The 17,860-nt window shown below is 47.0% G+C and overlaps 1 protein-coding gene across 1 annotated transcript in view; it reads left to right on the plus strand.

Moving 5' to 3' along the window:
* Positions 1 to 17,639, plus strand: part of LOC147668197 (uncharacterized) — a 153,759-nt gene extending 136,120 nt beyond the window's left edge. The window contains exon 3 of the transcript XR_015304147.1: positions 17,383 to 17,639. The gene's annotated coding sequence lies outside the window, so the exon portion shown is untranslated. The remainder of the gene's footprint in view (positions 1 to 17,382) is intronic.
* Positions 17,640 to 17,860: the final 221 nt, after the last annotated feature.

Here is a 17,860-nt window from a genome sequence, read left to right on the forward strand (position 1 = left end):
TTTTCGTCATGTTACACCGATGGATTCACTATGTATTTGACGATTTCGTCATGAACCCTTGGGTTCCATTTTGTGTGCGGCGGCCATTTTGTGGTTGCCCTCACATTAGACTGATGACTGCAGGATGACTGTGTCCGTGCAAGTCCTTGGGACACGTACACCTTTAGCTGACTTTTGTGTGACCTGGGCAAGCTGACTCCACTGCCTGAAGCCAAACCTGTTCGGTCAGTTCCTTTCCCAGTGGCCGAATGAGATTAGTATCAAGGCCCAACATGTCATAAACCTTTCATCGCACACAAGCTATGTCTAGATCTTACACACACCTGTCTCTGTTTCTTTCTTAATGACTAGTTTTACGAGGAGGAGGTGCCTGTTTTTATTGGGGGTCTGTCGATATCTGATGGAAATACTGGACCTTGCCGGGTAATTGATTATGGGTTGGACAAACTGAAATATGGGCTTGTTATCGTGACTCTGCTTTTTCTTTGTAGTGAAAATATGTGAATGGTCAACTGTAAAATAAGGAATGTTTGCCTGAAGCATGGTATTCTGTATAAAAAGAGAAGGCTGGCTTTGTAAGATTGAGCAGTCTCCTGAGAACCTACATGTTGAAGTATCCCGTGTCTCTGTACTCTAAGCCAGGTGAACCAAGAAGACTAGGGCGTGTCCCCTGATGCCGCTGGGTTTAAAATACCCGGTTCTTCAAAAGGTGCAGCTGCAAAGTCTAAAGTGCAGCTGCAGTTGCAGCAAATGAATGGGGGCCTTAGGTATTCTTAGGCAATGCAAGGTGGCAGGTGGTGAGACGTCCGGTGTTGAGGGCGTGAAGGGTGCTGGAGTCGTTGTGGTTGATGGTCCAAGGACCATACGACTAGGGTCTGTGGTGCTGGGCGCAGTCCAGGCGCAGATGAGTAATAATAGGATTGCCTTTGGGAGGCCCGCTGCGTGCATCTACTGCGTGGTCATGCAGCCCCTGCTATTAAGTAGTGTTGAGGAGGTCTGGTCTGTAGGAATCAGGAAAACAGCACTGGAGGGGGGCAGGGCCGCAGAGGACAAGCAGCAACAAGGGCATGAAAATCAAACAAAGGTGCAAAAAAAGATGATAAATAAGAGAAAGTGAAAAGGAAGGAGAAAAGAGCAGAGGAGCAAAAGTAAGAACACAGAAAAACAGAGGCAGAGATCAGCAGCAGAACAGAGGTGCTCCCCAATGGACCACTAGGGATCAGGGCCTTGAACACAGGACCTGGAAGGGTCAGGGGGCAACGGCTAACATGCAGAGCTTGTGAAGGCTCTTCATGAGCGGGAGCGGAATGGTGGTAAAAAGAATACAGGAGCTTGGGGAGAAGCACCAGCAGAAGCGGCCGCTTCACACGCTGCTCCCAGCCTCCTAGAAGCGGTATTGTTACCTCTAAGATGCGACCTCGCACTCTGCCTGAGCCTGCACAATCCAACATTCTTTTAGCAAGAGCATAGCGCTACATTGCCCCGCCCGCCGCGCAGTATTGTTTATATTTGCCGAGGCCATCTAAATCGTTTCACTTGACGACCAAAGTGCGCTTGTGCGACTGCAATCCTTGTACTTTACTGCATGTAATTGTATTAGCGCCTGTTATAATATACTGTAGTTGCCTGAACGCCATTAACATCGCGATCGCCTACTTTCTGCCCCAGTGTTGTTTTCAGATTGACTGCTTGCTGCCATTTTGTTTGTTGTGGTCCTGCCTCCTTCCCCTGATCTCCACCCCGCCTCCCTGCTGACCCTCCCTCACCCCTCCCCTTCCACTATCCACATATGACAGATGCTTTTGCGCGCAGCGTTCACGTGCAGCGGTCGCGCCCCATTCGCGCCGAAGGTGCGCCAAAGGTAAGCCCGTCTATGCCCGTCCGCGCCTGCACAGTGCCCAGCACCAGACCCCCTGGCCTCCACCGTACCCAGCCCCCTAGATTCACATATGATGCTGTAACTCTCCTCGCCCTCAACCCTGGACGCGCACCACAATGCTACGAAGCCACCCCTGGACGTACCCACGGTCCATTCGCCTGCAACACCTGCAAGTTCACCTGCCTCAGGACCCACACCAAACCCACTTCCTCCAAACACAGCTCCGACTCTATCCACCTGAAGTGCATCCTGTTGAACACCCGCTCGGTCCACAGACACACAACTGAACTCTGGGACCTACTCGACACTGCTTCACCGGACATCGCCTTCCTCACAGAAATTTGGATGAACACATCATCAGCACCCGACATCGCCATAGCCATACCGGACGCTTACAAGATCATCCGAAAAGACCGCACCAACCAAACAGGAGGAGGCATCGCCATCATCCATAGGAACACCATCAAAATCACGACCAGCTCCGACGACACCCTCGCAACCGCTGAACATCTCCACTTCCAGATCCACACCGACCCTAGGACCACATTTAGAGGCACCCTCATCTACAGGCCTCCAGGAACCCGTAAACAATTCAGCAAATACATCACTGACTTCATCAGCTCACACGCCCTCGCCTCCGAGAACTACATTCTATTAGGAGACCTCAATTTCCACCTTGAAAACAAGCACGACAGTAACACCACCTCCCTTCTGGACAACCTGGCCAATTTCGGACTCAAACAACTTGTTGACACCCCCACCCATGTAGCCGGACACACGCTCCACCCTATCTTCACCTCCAGCAAGCACATTTCCTTTGATTGCACCACAGCTCTACATTGGACGGACCACAGCTGTGTTCACTTCAGCTACAAAACCACCTTGACCCACACCCGCCCACAACCTATTCCTCAGAGAAACTGGAACAAAATCACCTCCGACCAACTCCTCACATCACTCAACCAAAACCCTCCCACCCTCTCATTGGACCCAAACCAAGCGGCCACCAAACTCAAGAAATGGATCACTCACAGCGCTGACGAATTAGCACCCCTGAGAAAGCACCAGACCAAATCAAGCAGCAAAAAGGCTCCCTGGTTCAATGATGACCTTAAAAAATCAAAGAAGCTATGCCGCACTCTAGAGAAAACATGGAGAAAAAACCCAACCACCGACAATATGGCCACCCTCAAGGCAGCCACCCGCAAACACCACCAATTGATTCGATCCACCAAGAAATCAGCATTCAAGTATCGTCTTGACAACAACGCCCACAACAGCAAGGAACTCTTCAACATCGTCAAAGAATTCACGAACCCCACCGCAGCATCTAACGACATCACTCCCTCCCAAGACCTCAGCGATGCGTTATCCTCCTTCTTCTACAACAAAATTGCCAACATTCACAACAGCTTCGAGAACACTTCCTGCGAACAACACTCCCCACCCCCCTCAGATCCTACACCGCCAACTAACAACCTCAGCGCCTGGAACCCAATCACCACTGAAGACACTATCCGCCTAATGAACTCAATCCACTCTGGCTCGCCAACCGACCCCTGCCCCCACCACATCTCCAACAAAGCTAACTCCATCATCGCACCCCATCTCCGTGATGTCATCAACTGCTCGTTCAACTCTGCTACCTTCCCAGAAAGCTGGAAACTCGCCGAACTCAGCGCCCTCTTGAAGAAACCCACAGCAGACCCCTCTGAACTAAAAAACTACCGACCTATATCCCTCCTCCCTTTCCCCGCCAAAGTCATTGAGAAAGCCGTCAACAGCCAGCTCGCCGCCTTCCTTGAATCCAACAACTCTCTCGATCCCTCTCAGTCCGGATTTCGAGCCAAACATAGCACCAAAACTGCCCTCATCGCAGCAACAGACGACATCCGAACACTACTGGATAATGGAGAAACAGTGGCCCTCATTCTACTCGACCTCTCCGCCGCTTTCGACACAGTCTGCCACAGCACCCTTATACAACCCCTCAGCAACATCGGCATACAAGGAAAAGCCTTGGGCTGGATCATCTCATTCCTCGCCGGGAGAACCCAAAGAGTCCGACTTCCCCCATTCATCCCAGAGGCCACTGAAGTCATCTGTGGCGTACCACAAGGATCATCACTCAGTCCCACCCTCTTCAACGTTTACATGAGTCCCCTCGCATCCATCGCACGCCAACACAACCTTAACATCATCTCTTACGCCGACGACACCCAGTTAATCCTTTCCCTCACCAAAGACGCTAACACCGCCAAAACCAATCTTCACGAAGGCATGAAAGAAGTAGCCGAATGGATGAAACATAGCCACCTAAAACTCAACTCAGACAAAACGGAGGTGCTCATCCTAGGATCTTCCCCCTCTGCCTGGGACGACTCTTGGTGACCTTCCGCTCTGGGCACAGCACCCATACCCACGGACCACGCACGTAACCTTGGCTTCATCCTTGACTCCTCTCTCTCGATGTCCAGACAAGTCAATGAAGTCTCATCCTCCTGCTTCAACGTACTTCGTATTCTCAAAAAGATCTTCCGCTGGATCCCCCTCGAGACAAGAAAGACTGTCACCCACGCACTGGTCACAAGTCCACTGGACTATGGTAACACACTATACGCCGGAATCACAGCAAAACTACAGAAAAAACTCATCCAAAACGCATCAGCGAGACTCATATTTAGGCTTTCCTGTTTTCAGTTTCTATTTTTGGTGAATTCTGGTGGGGTTTTTTCAGTGTTTTCAATGTCTTAAAAAACAGTTTTTATCAGTGGTTTCACATTTTCGCGCCACTAAAAACAACAGAAAAAGTGTTTTTCCGGTGTTTATGGAATGTTTTGCTTTTATTATTGCTTGCTTTCTGCACTGAAAGAACATGGTATATAGACAGTGTACTTATAGTCTATATGAGGTCCAAATAGATGTTTGCAAATTAATCTTATTGTAGTACACCATACAATACTTCTTCAGTGAGTCTTTGGGTCATGTGCGCTCGCTCTTTCCTTCCCATATAAACTACAGTGAAAAGGCCCTCTCAGCATTCTTAGCTCATTGGGCTGAGAACCATCAGCTAAGGGACACAATTGGGATGACTCTTTCTTTGATGCCACATAAAGCACGAAATGATAAATAGTTGCGTTTTAGTTCCTGTGCATTAGAAACCAGTGCACCAGAATGGACTAAAAAGTCAATAGCATCCCTCATTAACTCTTAAGATTGTAAAGATGCTTTCAGCATACCATCTAACAAGTGGCAAGGATCTACTACAGGGAATCACTTCAGCTCGGGTATCAATTTTGACAGGTCATCACACAACTTTTTTATATACGTAGCTGAATCACTGCAAATACAAACAATATTAATCCAATCTTTGTTGAACTTGGAAAGAACCTTTTTTGCAGAGCATTACAAGTGACACTGCGTTCCATGTTTTCCAAAAGTCTGGTGTCATGTTTTCACCACTATCCCAGATGCTTGGTGATATATATACTTGTCACTATACCTTGCATTGAATGTTTAAAGCCTGAGGTGTTGGCAATTCACCTACTATCAATACTGACCCACTAGAAACTATGGTCTGATGTATTAAGGGTTTTTACCCATTCTCTGTGGGTAAATGTGATGACACATATAAGGAAAGATTTTCATGAAAGCAGCCATTTAACCTATTGGTGAAAGAATCAAATGCAGCCAAAATATAAAATATGAGTTTGATATTTCCTGATTCTCTATGGTTTATAAAATAATTAAACTAGACCTAAAACATGGAACTAAACCCTGCATCTTAAGACCAAAGGCCACAAAACTGAAAAAGTAAAAGGAAGAAGAAACAATATTTTAGTGTCATCCCTAAAGAACAAAACTCAAGCAGAATAATGTTAACCAGTCTTTCTTACTGCTACTTGTATAACAAAGTTACATTGTATTGACCCCTTCAAGAAGAAAAACATGACTTTCACTCTCTTTTTCTTTTCTTTGAATGGCATTTAGTTTGTGGTTGTCCAGGTGTTTTTTCAGTGTTTATATGTTTTCACCGGTGAGGGTTCTTTTTCTTTCAGTGGGGTTTTATCAGTTATTATAGGTTTAAACCTAAAACCCCACAGCCTACTCATATTGGACATCCCTCGCCAAGATCACATCACCGGACACCTAAAAGACCTCCACTGGCTACCCGTCAACAAGAGAATTACGTTCCGTCTTCTCACCCACGCACACAAGGCCCTCTACAAACTAGGACCCGAATGCCTCAACACTCGACTGTCCTTCTGCACACCCACCCGCCAACTAAGATCGTCCAATCAAGCCCTCGCCGCAGTCCCGCGCATCCGAAAATCCACCATGGGTGGCAGATCCTTCTCCTTCCTGACGGCCAAGACCTGGAACTCACTCCCCACTCACCTCCGCCTTACTCAAAACCACATCTCCTTCAGAAAAGAACTTAAGACCTGGCTATTCGACATAAAATGAACCCCCCTTCCCCAAGCGCCTTGAGACCCTCTGGGTGAGTAGTGCGCTATATAAATACCTGAACTTGAACTTGAACTTATTACCACGTCCATATCCCTGTTTACACAAATCTCCAGATACTTAATGGAATCTTCCCACCAGTTCAGCGGGAAGTCAGGGATTAAATAGCATGCACCCCGCATCAGGGGAAAGATCTGGGACTTACTCCAGTTGATGGTAACCCAAGTGAGCGACCTGTAGTGCAAATACTCATGGAGTATCTCATTAGGACTTTAGCGTAAAGCGCGATGAGAATGTGTTGTGAAATATAATGAATGGCATATTTTGCGTAGTGATGGTGTAGTTTTGCTGCAAGAGTTTCAAGAGCTAGTACAAATAGAGTCCGGGAGAGAAGGCACACCTGCTTAGTCCCCTGGATACTGAAAGGGGGGCAAACAAATTGTTATTTAAGCATATTTTTTGATTGGTGCTGCATATAATAACTTTATCTATCCAAGGAAGTTCTCATTCAGGCAAGAATGGTAAAAAGATACTCCCATTTCAGCGAATCAAATGCCTTGAAGCTTGTAGGAATGCCGTTACGGCATCTAGGTCTGGGCCCACTTCTTGCAAAAGCATAAATAGGGTCTGTAGACTATGTGCAGTTGATCATCCCGGTACAAATTCAGTTTGGTCTGGCCGCACTCGAGCCAGGTGTAGGAGATTTTGATGGTTTGTTAATAATTTGGCAAAAATATTGTCTTTATTTAGCAGTGATCGATCACAGTATTAAGATGGTTTACCTGGCTTTGGCAAGGTAACTAGGACGGCCTCACAAAGGTTTGGGGAGAACATGTTTTGCTCGTGATTCTTCTCACAGTGCAAACAGATGTGGGGCTTTATGTGTCAGCTGGCCACAGATCACCTCCTCGAGTTCGTCCAATGTGATAGGCTGTGACAGGAACTGATCCTGCGCTGACGTAAGCGAGCCCAGCGTGACATTGTCTAAATATTCACTCACAGATTGGTACTGGAGGTTCCTCAGATGGTATAGAGGTAGGAATAATGTGTGTGAAAGTTGTGCAGGATCTGTGGAGTCTCATAATGTGTGCCACCCTGATAGACTACAGAATGATGCCCAGGGGTGTTTAATTTGTTACGCCAATGATCTACCTTGTCATTCTCCAGGCATTTAGGTGCCAACCACACCCCGTCCAGGACAACGCTTCATGCAGCACAACCAGAGAATGCTCAGACAATGAATGAGCGAGGTATAGCATACATGTGATCCACAGGCACACATCCAGAGAAGCAAGCCAAAAACCAATCTGGACCACACATCATGAACAGCAGAGTAGAAGGTGACCTCCCACCCATCACGATTTTGCGGGAAACAACTGTTGCAACGCATGCATTACAACGCATGCCATTACCCTGCATGTCATTGCAACGCAAAAGGCTTGTTGCAGGGGGTAGAAGGTGTCGGATTTAACTCAAACACCTTCCCTACTGTTGCACACACTGGAGTTGGAATAGTAAATTATATTATTCCAATGTCCAGCGCGCCCCAACAGCAAGTCGGGGTAAAGATTTGCGCTGCAATGGCATGCGGGGTAATGGCATGCATTGTAACGTCAAACAACCCGATTTCGCTGTCTCCCAATCTCAACCAGCATATGATCTTCAACTATATCTCTCAGGCACCTGGTCCCCAGAACTCTGTCATGAGTGAGACACCAGGATCTGTCCTGGGTGTCGTTGAGGGGCAATTAAAGTCTCCTTCCCAAAGTAGGGAGGTGGGGGAGGAGGACGCTATGATCCCCCATAGAGGGTTGATGAAGTGAGGGTCATCATTGTTGGGACCATAGCAGCTCACAGTCGTGAGAGGCGTCGTCCCCCATCTACCTTGCACCATCACATATCAACCCTAGTGGTCCGAGTGTGACTCCTCCACCCTTAAGGGAGTTTTTTTCTTAATAAGTATGGCCTCACCTCTCACATATGAGGAGTAGGAGGATAATTATATGTGCAACGCCTACTTCCTGTCAAAGGCAGGGCTGCCTTTGGGTCCAAATTAGTTTTCTGCCGTAGGCCTATTGATAGCTTATGGCGATATAAGAAGGCGCTTTTAACAAGGACCCCCCCAACCATCGCACATTCCATGTGATGCACACCATCTCAGGAATCTGTGTGCCCTGTGTCAGTCATGATGGGAGCATGTATAGCTGAGTGTGCTCCTGTGTGAGCCATAGCTTCAGTAAATAACATATCGCCCATAAGTAAAATGCTGTGGCAGGATCTTACGCCTGGCCTCCTTGCCTCCTGGACTGCCAATGTGAAGTCTGGGTAAATGGAGATGTTGTTTCCATCAAAGTTTATTTCCCCTTTTCTCTGGTGCGGCTTAGTGCTGTATCTCAATGGCAAACGTTTAGCAGTAGTGCAGTTATTGGCCGTGCAGGGTCTCCTGGTGGCATCTGTGTGCCCTCTCCACCACCAGTAGTCAAGAGAAGGTCTCCCCACCAAACACACCTAGGAGCAGACTATCGATGCAGACCTCCATCAGGTCAGTATTCACTGATTCGTGAACACCTAGCATGTGAATATTATTGCAGCACAACCTGGCCTCTAAATGTTCACTTTTTACAGCATTGACTCAGAGGACCTTCTCCATATTTTGAAGCATTTTTCCTTTCGACGCAAGCATATCCACAGTTGTGGAAATGCGGTGTTCAGGCGTCCATCTTGGTGTCTATGAAAACGAGTCTGTGCTGCATCACCTTGAGCAGCACGTTCATGTCCTACCCAGCCGGGTCTGAAAAGGACGGGTGTCGATCTCTTCCAGAGGCGGCTGTCCCTGAGAGGTCAACTTGGACTCACACCATGTTTCAAAGGGCAGTTTCATTTGCCGGTTAGTCACTTTGCCCATTTCGAGGTGGCCCAGAGTAGCTGCTGTTGTGTCTTGGTGTTAGCACCTTACGCAGAGTGTCTCACACTCACCTGGCTCCAACTGTGGCGACGCTAGAGCTGATGCTAGACCTCCTATCCCTCGCAGGGCAAGACCTGAACAAAGCATGGCCACTGGGGGGAAGGGGGGTTCAAACAAAAAAAGAAAACTGCGACTTGCGGTGCTAGTTCCGGTCAGCAAGTGAGCAACACAGCAAAAACTAGAGAGCCGCTGAGTCTGCAAAGGTAGATGCACGCAGGACATGGACCTCTGGCTTGCAAAGACGCAATGCACTGGAAAAAACAAGAAGACACAATTACTATCATACACCAACAGGCCTTATCATGCATGTGCATTGCATAAACTTACATGACATTCACTTACACGCTTCTTCTGCATATGGCATGAAAGGTGAATGATAAAGTTCACAACTTGGAATCTCTGAGACTCTCAAGGAAAAGTCAAAGCCCAGTTTGGAGCCTTTGAGACTCCTGGATAACACTTGGAACATGAGTTGGAGTTTTCTGGCACTCTCAAGGTCACATTTCAAACATGAGTTGGAGACAACACTTGAAACACGAGATAGAGTTTCTGGCACTCCCAAGGTACACTAGGAACACAGTTTACTCACTCATAAGGTATACAATGATCACAGGCTGGAGTTTACACACTCCCAAGGTATACTAGGAACACAGGCTGGAGTTTACACACTCCCAAGGTATACTAGGAACACAGGCTGGAGTTTACACACTCCTAAGGTATACTAGGAACACAGGCTGGAGTGTACACACTCCAAAGTTATACTAGGAACACAGGCTGGAGTTTACACAATCCCAAGGTATACTAGGAACACAGGTTGGAGTTTACACACTCCCAAGGTATACTAGGAACACAAGCTGGAGTTTACACACTCTCAAGGTATACTAGGAACACAGGCTGGAGTTTACACACTCCTAAGGTATACTAGGAACACAGGCTGGAGTTTACACACTCCCAAGGTATACTAGGAACACAGGTTGGAGTTCACACACTCCCAAGGTATACTAGGAACACAGGTTGAAGTTTACAGACTCCCAAGGTATACTAGGAACACAGGTTGAGGTTTACACACTCCCAAGGTATACTAGGAACACAGGTTGAAGTTTACACACTCCCAAGGTATACAAGGAACACAGGCTGGAGTTTACACACTCCCAAGGTATACTAAGAACACAGGCTGGAGTTTACACACTCCCAAGGTATACTAGGACCACAGGTTGAAGTATACACACTCCCACGGTATACAAGGAACACAGGTTGAAGTTTACACTTTCCCAAGGTATACTAGGAACACAGGTTGGAGTTCACACACTCCCAAGGTATACTAGGAACACAGGTTGGAGTTCACACACTCCTAAGGTATACTAGGAACACAGGCTGGAGTTTACACACTCCCAATGTATACTAGGAACACAGGCTGGAGTTTACACACTCCCAATGTATACTAGGAACACAGGTTGGAGTTTACACACTGCCAAGGTATACTAGGAACACAGGTTGAAGTTTACACACTCCCAAGGTATACTAGGAACACAGGTTGGAGTTCACACACTCCCAAGGTATACTAGGAACACAGGTTGAAGTTTACACACTCCCAAGGTATACTAGGAACACAGGTTGAAGTTTACACACTCCCAAGGTATACTAGGAACACAGGTTGAAGTTTACACACTCCCAAGGTATACAAGGAACACAGGCTGGAGTTTACACACTCCCAAGGTATACTAGGAACACAGGCTGGAGTTTACACACTCCCAAGGTATACTAGGAACACAGGTTGAAGTATACACATTCCCAAGGTATACAAGGAACACAGGCTGGAGTTTACACACTCCCAAGGTATACTAGGAACACAGGCTGGAGTTTACACACTCCCAAGGTATACTAGGACCACAGGCTGGGGTTTACACACTTCTAAGGTATACTAGGAACACAGGCTGGAGTTTACACACTCCCAAGGTATACTAGGAACACAGGCTGGAGTTTACACACTGCCAAGGTATACTACGAACACAGGTTGGAGTTCACACACTGCCAAGGTATACTAGGAACACAGGTTGAGGTTTGCATACTCCCAAGGTATACTAGGAACACAGGTTGAAGTTTACACACTCCCAAGGTATACTAGGAACACAGGTTGAAGTTTACACACTCCCAAGTTATACAAGGAACACAGGCTGGAGTTTACACACTCCCAAGGTATACTAGGAACACAGGCTGGAGTTTACACACTCCCAAGGTATACTAGGACCACAGGTTGAAGTATACACACTCCCAAGGTATGCAAGGAACACAGGTTGAAGTTTACACTTTCCTAAGGTTTACTAGGAACACAGGTTGAAGGTTACACACTCCCAAGGTACACTAGAAACACAGGTTGACGTTTACACACTCTCAAAGTATACTAGGAACACAGGTTGAAGTTTACACACTCCAAAGGTATATTAGGAACAGCGGCTGGCGTTTACATACTCCCAAGGTATACGGAGAACACATGTTGGAGTTTACACACTCCCAAGGTATATACCAGGAACACAGGTTGGAGTTTACACTCTCCTAAGGTATACTAGGAACACAGGTTGAAGTTTACACATTCCTAAGGTATATATAGAACACAGGTTGGAGTTTACATACTCCCAAGGTATATTAGGAACACAGGTTGGAGTTTACACTCTCCCAAGGTATATTAGGAACACAGGTTGGAGTTTACACCCCCCCCAGAGGGTAAAACTTAGGCATGACATCATGTTCCACCAAGGTACCACAGAATTAAGACAACACGGTATACAGGGTAACATACTCTTGGAGAAATGGAGAATAACTCTATACAGAGTCAGGGGTAGATAAGGAAAGACAGGCCATGCCTAGAAAGTTTATGATTTCTTTTGGGAATAAATGTTGAAAATGTCTTAGTATCTTTGAGTTTGTATTCGAAACAGGGTTAGATGTGACAAAAGGTAGTCGACGCATGTTTAGTCCCAAGTGGCTGGCATGCCTAGGGCTTTCTCAAGGCTGCTAACTACAAACACATCGGTCATTATCTACATATACCCATATAAGAAGACCACATACACAACCATATCAGGGCAAACAATTAGTCATGAAAAGAAGATATATCAAAAGGCAAGGAGGGCAGATCAATGGTAAGTAGAAAAATGATATGGAATGCAAAGGAAGGAATAAGAAAAAAGTTAAAAAAAAGAAGAGAAACATTTAAAAAGGGGGAAGAGGAATAAAGGAGACAAATTGTAGGTTCAATAAATGATTTTGAGTTATAGTGCTCATAATATACAGTCATTCGAGTGAAGTTACATAAGGATTGCAAAGGAAACAAGTTGTGCCAAAATCACACCATGTTTATGCTTTATTGTCATGGAGAAAAGATATGTTCTAAATAAAAAATTGAAAGTCGAAAGATTAGAGCATTAGATTGAAATAGCTTTTGGAAAAGTGCCAGGAAACCCAACCATAAGGAGAGTGAGAAAAATAATTATTTTGTTGTGACAAGGAAGAGACAAAATAGAAGAAGGTCAGCAGCCCTGAAATAGCAGAAAAAAACTGTGTTTTTAAAAAGTCAAATATTCAAAAATCAAGAAATATGTAATTTCACTCGAATTAATGTACATTTGGGGCATTGTAACTCAAAAACATTCAGTTGTCTCAATTCTTTTCCCCTTCCCCATTTTTCTCTTCTGTTTTTTAATTTTTTAACTTTTCTCTTATCCTCCCCTTTGCGTTCTATATCATTTTTCTGCTGACTTGATGTCCTGGCAGAACTCTTTACTTTTATGCAGAATTATTATTTACATATAAGTATTACTGATGGAATCAGGAATACCACAAATATAAAGTCCTAGCAAGCGGTGCAGTCAAAATATGACTGAATAAAAGTTATAGCTTTTAAAAAACAAAAGTATATACAACTAAACAGTATGCTTGCGTGCATGGCTTTCATTGTTTGTATCTAATTTAATGTCAAAATAATGACACAAGTGTTGTCAGGGTAGGAAGCGACAGGGAAAATAGTGACCGGGCGGCATGACTGAGACGAGCCTGAGAGAAAAAGTAGCATGAATGTGACAGCATGGTGTAGAGCCAAGTGGGCGCTAACAAAATGCAGTAATGGGGAAGATAGGGAGGCGCACAGGGATCTGCCTGCACTGACCCCTGAAAGATGAACGTGTGAGAGAAAGAAACCCTCTAATCAAGCCACCAAGCACCTTCACATGAACCTTAAAAGGACATGAACTGCAGGTTTGTCAAAAGCAAAGGAATCTTTGGGGGTAAGTGTGTGACACCTTCCATTTCCCCCTCCATGAGATCAGATAAAAGAATTAATAAATGAAGGGAACCCCAGTCCTAGTCTCTGCTTCCTTCCCTGCCTGCGCCTATGGGATGAGCTGTGAGCACAAGACCTGTAGACCCTTTTCCCTTCTACCCGCGCATGAAGTTGCAATGGGGGATTCAATCAATCAGGAGTTTGTAAAGTGCTGCTGCTCACCCGTGAGGGTCTCAAGGCGCTGAGGGGTTGTGGCTGCTGATCCATCTGGTTGTTGAGGTTCAGTCGAAGAGCCAGGTCTTGAGGTCCTGGATTGGGTCAACGTCGCGGATTGCCTGAGGTGGAGGGGCAGGGTGTTCCAGGTCTTGGCAGCGAGGAATGAGAAGGGTCTTCCTCCAGTTCTGGTCTTATGGATCCTTGGGATGGAGGCCAGGGTGAGTTCTGGTGGAGCGGAGTTGTCTGGCGGGCGTGTGGAATGCGAGTCTGTGATACAGATATTCTGGTCCTGAATCGTGAAGAGCTTTGTAGGCATGTGTGAGGAACTTGAAGGTGATTCTCTTCTTGACTGGGTGCCAGTGGAGTTGTCAGATTCATGGGACAGAGGCCCGGGAAAGTTGGCTGCGGCGTTTTGGACGTTCTGTAGTGTCCTGAGCTGTTTCTGGGTGATCCAAGCGTAGAGTGTGTTGCCATAGACTTATGTTGGTGATGAGTGTGTGGGTGACCATATTTCTGCATTCTGCGGGGGTCGATCTGAATGTCTTTCGGAGCAGGCAGAGCTTATGGAAGCAGGATGAGAATACTGTGTTGATTTGGCAGTTGATTGTGAGCAAGGAGTATCTTCATCCTGCTTCCACATGCTCTGTCCAAAATGCTACAGCCAGACTGTTCCTCGACATCACCCACCGAAGCCACCTAACACAACACCTCCAACAACTCTACTGGCTCACAATCAACAAGAGAATCACCTTCAAGCTCCTCACACTTACCTACAAAGCTCTCCACAATGCAGGACAAGGATATCTGTACTACGCCCTCTCATTCCACGTACCTGCCAGACAACTTCGCTCCTCCGAACTTAATTAATTAATTAATTAATTATTTAATTGTGGGTTTTGTAATGAGCTAGAACCGACTCCCGAAGGAGTATCTCTGCGCAGTAGACCGCTGGGGAACCCGTCCTGGCTTTCCCTGTGAGATGATCCCTACTGGGTATCTCCAAGGTGAAACCAGGCATCCCCGGCGTATGTGGGGGGCCGTTGTGGAGATGAGGCAAGCTAATGCCCAGAGTTGTCAAGTGTGATCCCTGGTTAGAGTAGGCACCGAGGTGAGAAATATCGAGTCCGCTGACCCTGGTCCACAACCCTGCCGCGTTGGGAATTGAAACCTGCTCCCAGGTCTGCCGCCTCTAACCAGTGAGCCACACCACTCCACTTGCCCTGGCCTCCAACGCATGGATTCACAAAACCCAAACCGGGGGAAGATCCTTCTCCTAGTTCGCTGCCAAGACCTGGAGCACCCTGCCTCCCTACCTCAGGCAATCCCAGTCGCTGATCCAATTCAGGAAGGATCTCAAGACCTGGAGCACCCTGCCTCCCTACCTCAGGCAATCCCAGTCGCTGATCCAATTCAGGAAGGATCTCAATACCTGGAGCACCCTGCCTCTCCACCTCAGGCAATCCCAGTCGCTGATCCAATTCAGGAAGGATCTCAAGACCTGGAGCGCCCTGCCTCTCTACCTCAGGCAATCCCAGTCGCTGATCCAATTCAGGAAGGATCTCAAGACCTGGAGCACCCTGCCTCCCTACCTCAGGCAATCGCAGTCGCTGATCCAATTCAGGAAGGATCTCAAGACCTGGAGCACCCTGCCTCCCTACCTCAGGCAATCCCAGTCGCTGATTCAATTCAGGAAGGATCTCAATACCTGGAGCACCCTGCCTCTCTACCTCAGGCAATCCCAGTCGCTGATCCAATTCAAGAAGGATCTCAAAACCTGAAGCACCCTGCCTCTCTACCTCAGGCAATCCCAGTCGCTGATCCAATTCAGGAAGGATCTCAAAACCTGGAGCACCCTGCCTCTCTACCTCAGGCAATCCCAGTCACTGATCCAATTCAGGAAGGATCTCAAGACCTGGAGCGCCCTGCCTCTCTACCTCAGGCAATCCCAGTCGCTGATCCAATTCAGGAAGGATCTCAAGACCTGGAGCACCCTGCCTCTCTACCTCAGGCAATCCCAGCTGCTGATCCAATTCAGGAAGGATCTCCCGACCTGGAGCACCCTGCCTCTCTACCTCAGGCAATCCCAGTCGATGATCCAATTCAGGAAGGATCTCAGGACCTGGAGCACTCTGCCTCTCTACCTCAGGCAATCCCAGTCGCTGGTCCAATTCAGGAAGGATCTCAAGACCTGGAATCACCCTGCCTCTCTACCTCAGGCAATCCCAGTCGCTGATCCAATTCAGGAAGGATCTCAAGACCTGGAGCACCCTGCCTCTCTACCTCAGGCAATCCCAGTCGCTGATCCAATTCAGGAAGGATCTCAAGACATGGAGCACCCTGCCTCTCTACCTCAGGCAACCCCAGTTGCTGATCCAATTCAGGAAGGATCTCAAGACCTGGAGCACCCTGTCTCTCTACCTCAGGCAATCCCAGTCGCTGATCCAATTCAGGAAGGATCTCAAGACCTGGAGCACCCTGCCTCTCTACCTCAGGCAATCCCAGTCGCTGGTCCAATTCAGGAAGGATCTTAAGACCTGGAGCACCCTGCCTCTCTACCTCAGGCAATCCCAGTCGCTGATCCAATTCAGGAAGGATCTCAAAACCTGGACCACCCTGCCTCTCCACCTCAGGCAATCCCAGCCGCTGATCCAATTCAAGAAGGATCTCAAGACCTGGAGCTCCCTGCCTCTGCACCTCAGGCACTCACCACTGCTGCCACAATTTAGGAATGACCTCAAGACCTGGAGCACCCTGCCTCTCTACCTCAGGCAATCCCAGCCGCCGATCCAATTCAGGAAGGATCTCAATACCTGCCTCTTTGACTGGACCTCCACACCCAGATGGATCAGCCCCCCCCCCTCAGTGCACTATATAAAATACTGATTGATTGATTGATTGATTGATTGATTGATAGAGACACTGATGGTAAAATACTTTTGCTGGCATACTTGAGACACATTACTGGCCCTTGTACACTGGAGGTCATTCTTGTCATAATGGGCACCCATGGTAAAAGGTGGTAATGATGTACTAGAGGAAATTCTTGTCATATGGCGCATCTGTGGAAAAATGTTGGTTTTACACACTCGAGGTAATTCTTGGCATAAAGAATGACAACTTGTCATATGGGAGGGGGCAAGAAAGATAAAATGCCGGCTCTTACATTCTTGGGTACTTCTTGACATTAGGTCACCTATGGTCTATGGATAGCATAAATGGAAACATTTTGGAACTGGCATATAGGGGGGCATCCATCACTAAATGCCAGGACTAGCACCATGGCGCAAATGTTTGATATATGGAGGCCCCCAGAACATTGGGCGAACAACTAGGTCACATGCCACTGCAATTTCTCTCATGCCGGTATCTCTACCACTGGCTGTTGAGTGTGCCTACACATTTGTTACTCTTTATCTGTTTGTGCCTTTCAGTTTTTTGTCGCTCTAAATCTTGTTTTGCCTTCCGTTTGTCACTGCTTGTTCCTAATTTTTGTTCATTGTCTACCTGCCTTCATCTTTGTCACTGTTTTATCTATCTGTGGCCTCGTTTTTCAAACTGTTTATCTATTACTTCCTCCAGAAGCATGGCTGAACACTGCATCAACACCCGACATCACCACTGTAATCCCCGCCAATGTTATCAGGCAAGACCAACAACACAGACTCGGGGGAGAAATAAACATCAACTTGAAAGACACCACTAGCACCTCCACAGAAGCTGGAAGCAATTATATGGAGCACCTCAACTTCAAACTGCGAATCACAGCCAGCTTCACCCTGGGCAGGACCATGGTCTACCCACCCACAGGACCCAGTGCCAACTTCACCAACGGCAATATCATGAGAACATTATTTATTAGTGATATGTAAGGATAGCCAATAAAGATAAAGCTCAGTGGTTGTATGCAAATGGCTGTTCACGTATGTAATAAGGAGGGAGGAGTCAAAGATTGTTTATGTTGAAAAATATTATATTTCCTTATTGAGGTAATTAGAATTTTTATGGTCAAGTGTGTCCCCTAACGTGTACCCCATCGACTCCATGTACGAGTTTAAAG

Source organism: Lissotriton vulgaris, unplaced genomic scaffold (genome assembly GCF_964263255.1).
Source record: "Lissotriton vulgaris unplaced genomic scaffold, aLisVul1.2 SCAFFOLD_2744, whole genome shotgun sequence".
Taxonomy (NCBI): Eukaryota; Metazoa; Chordata; class Amphibia; order Caudata; family Salamandridae; genus Lissotriton; species Lissotriton vulgaris.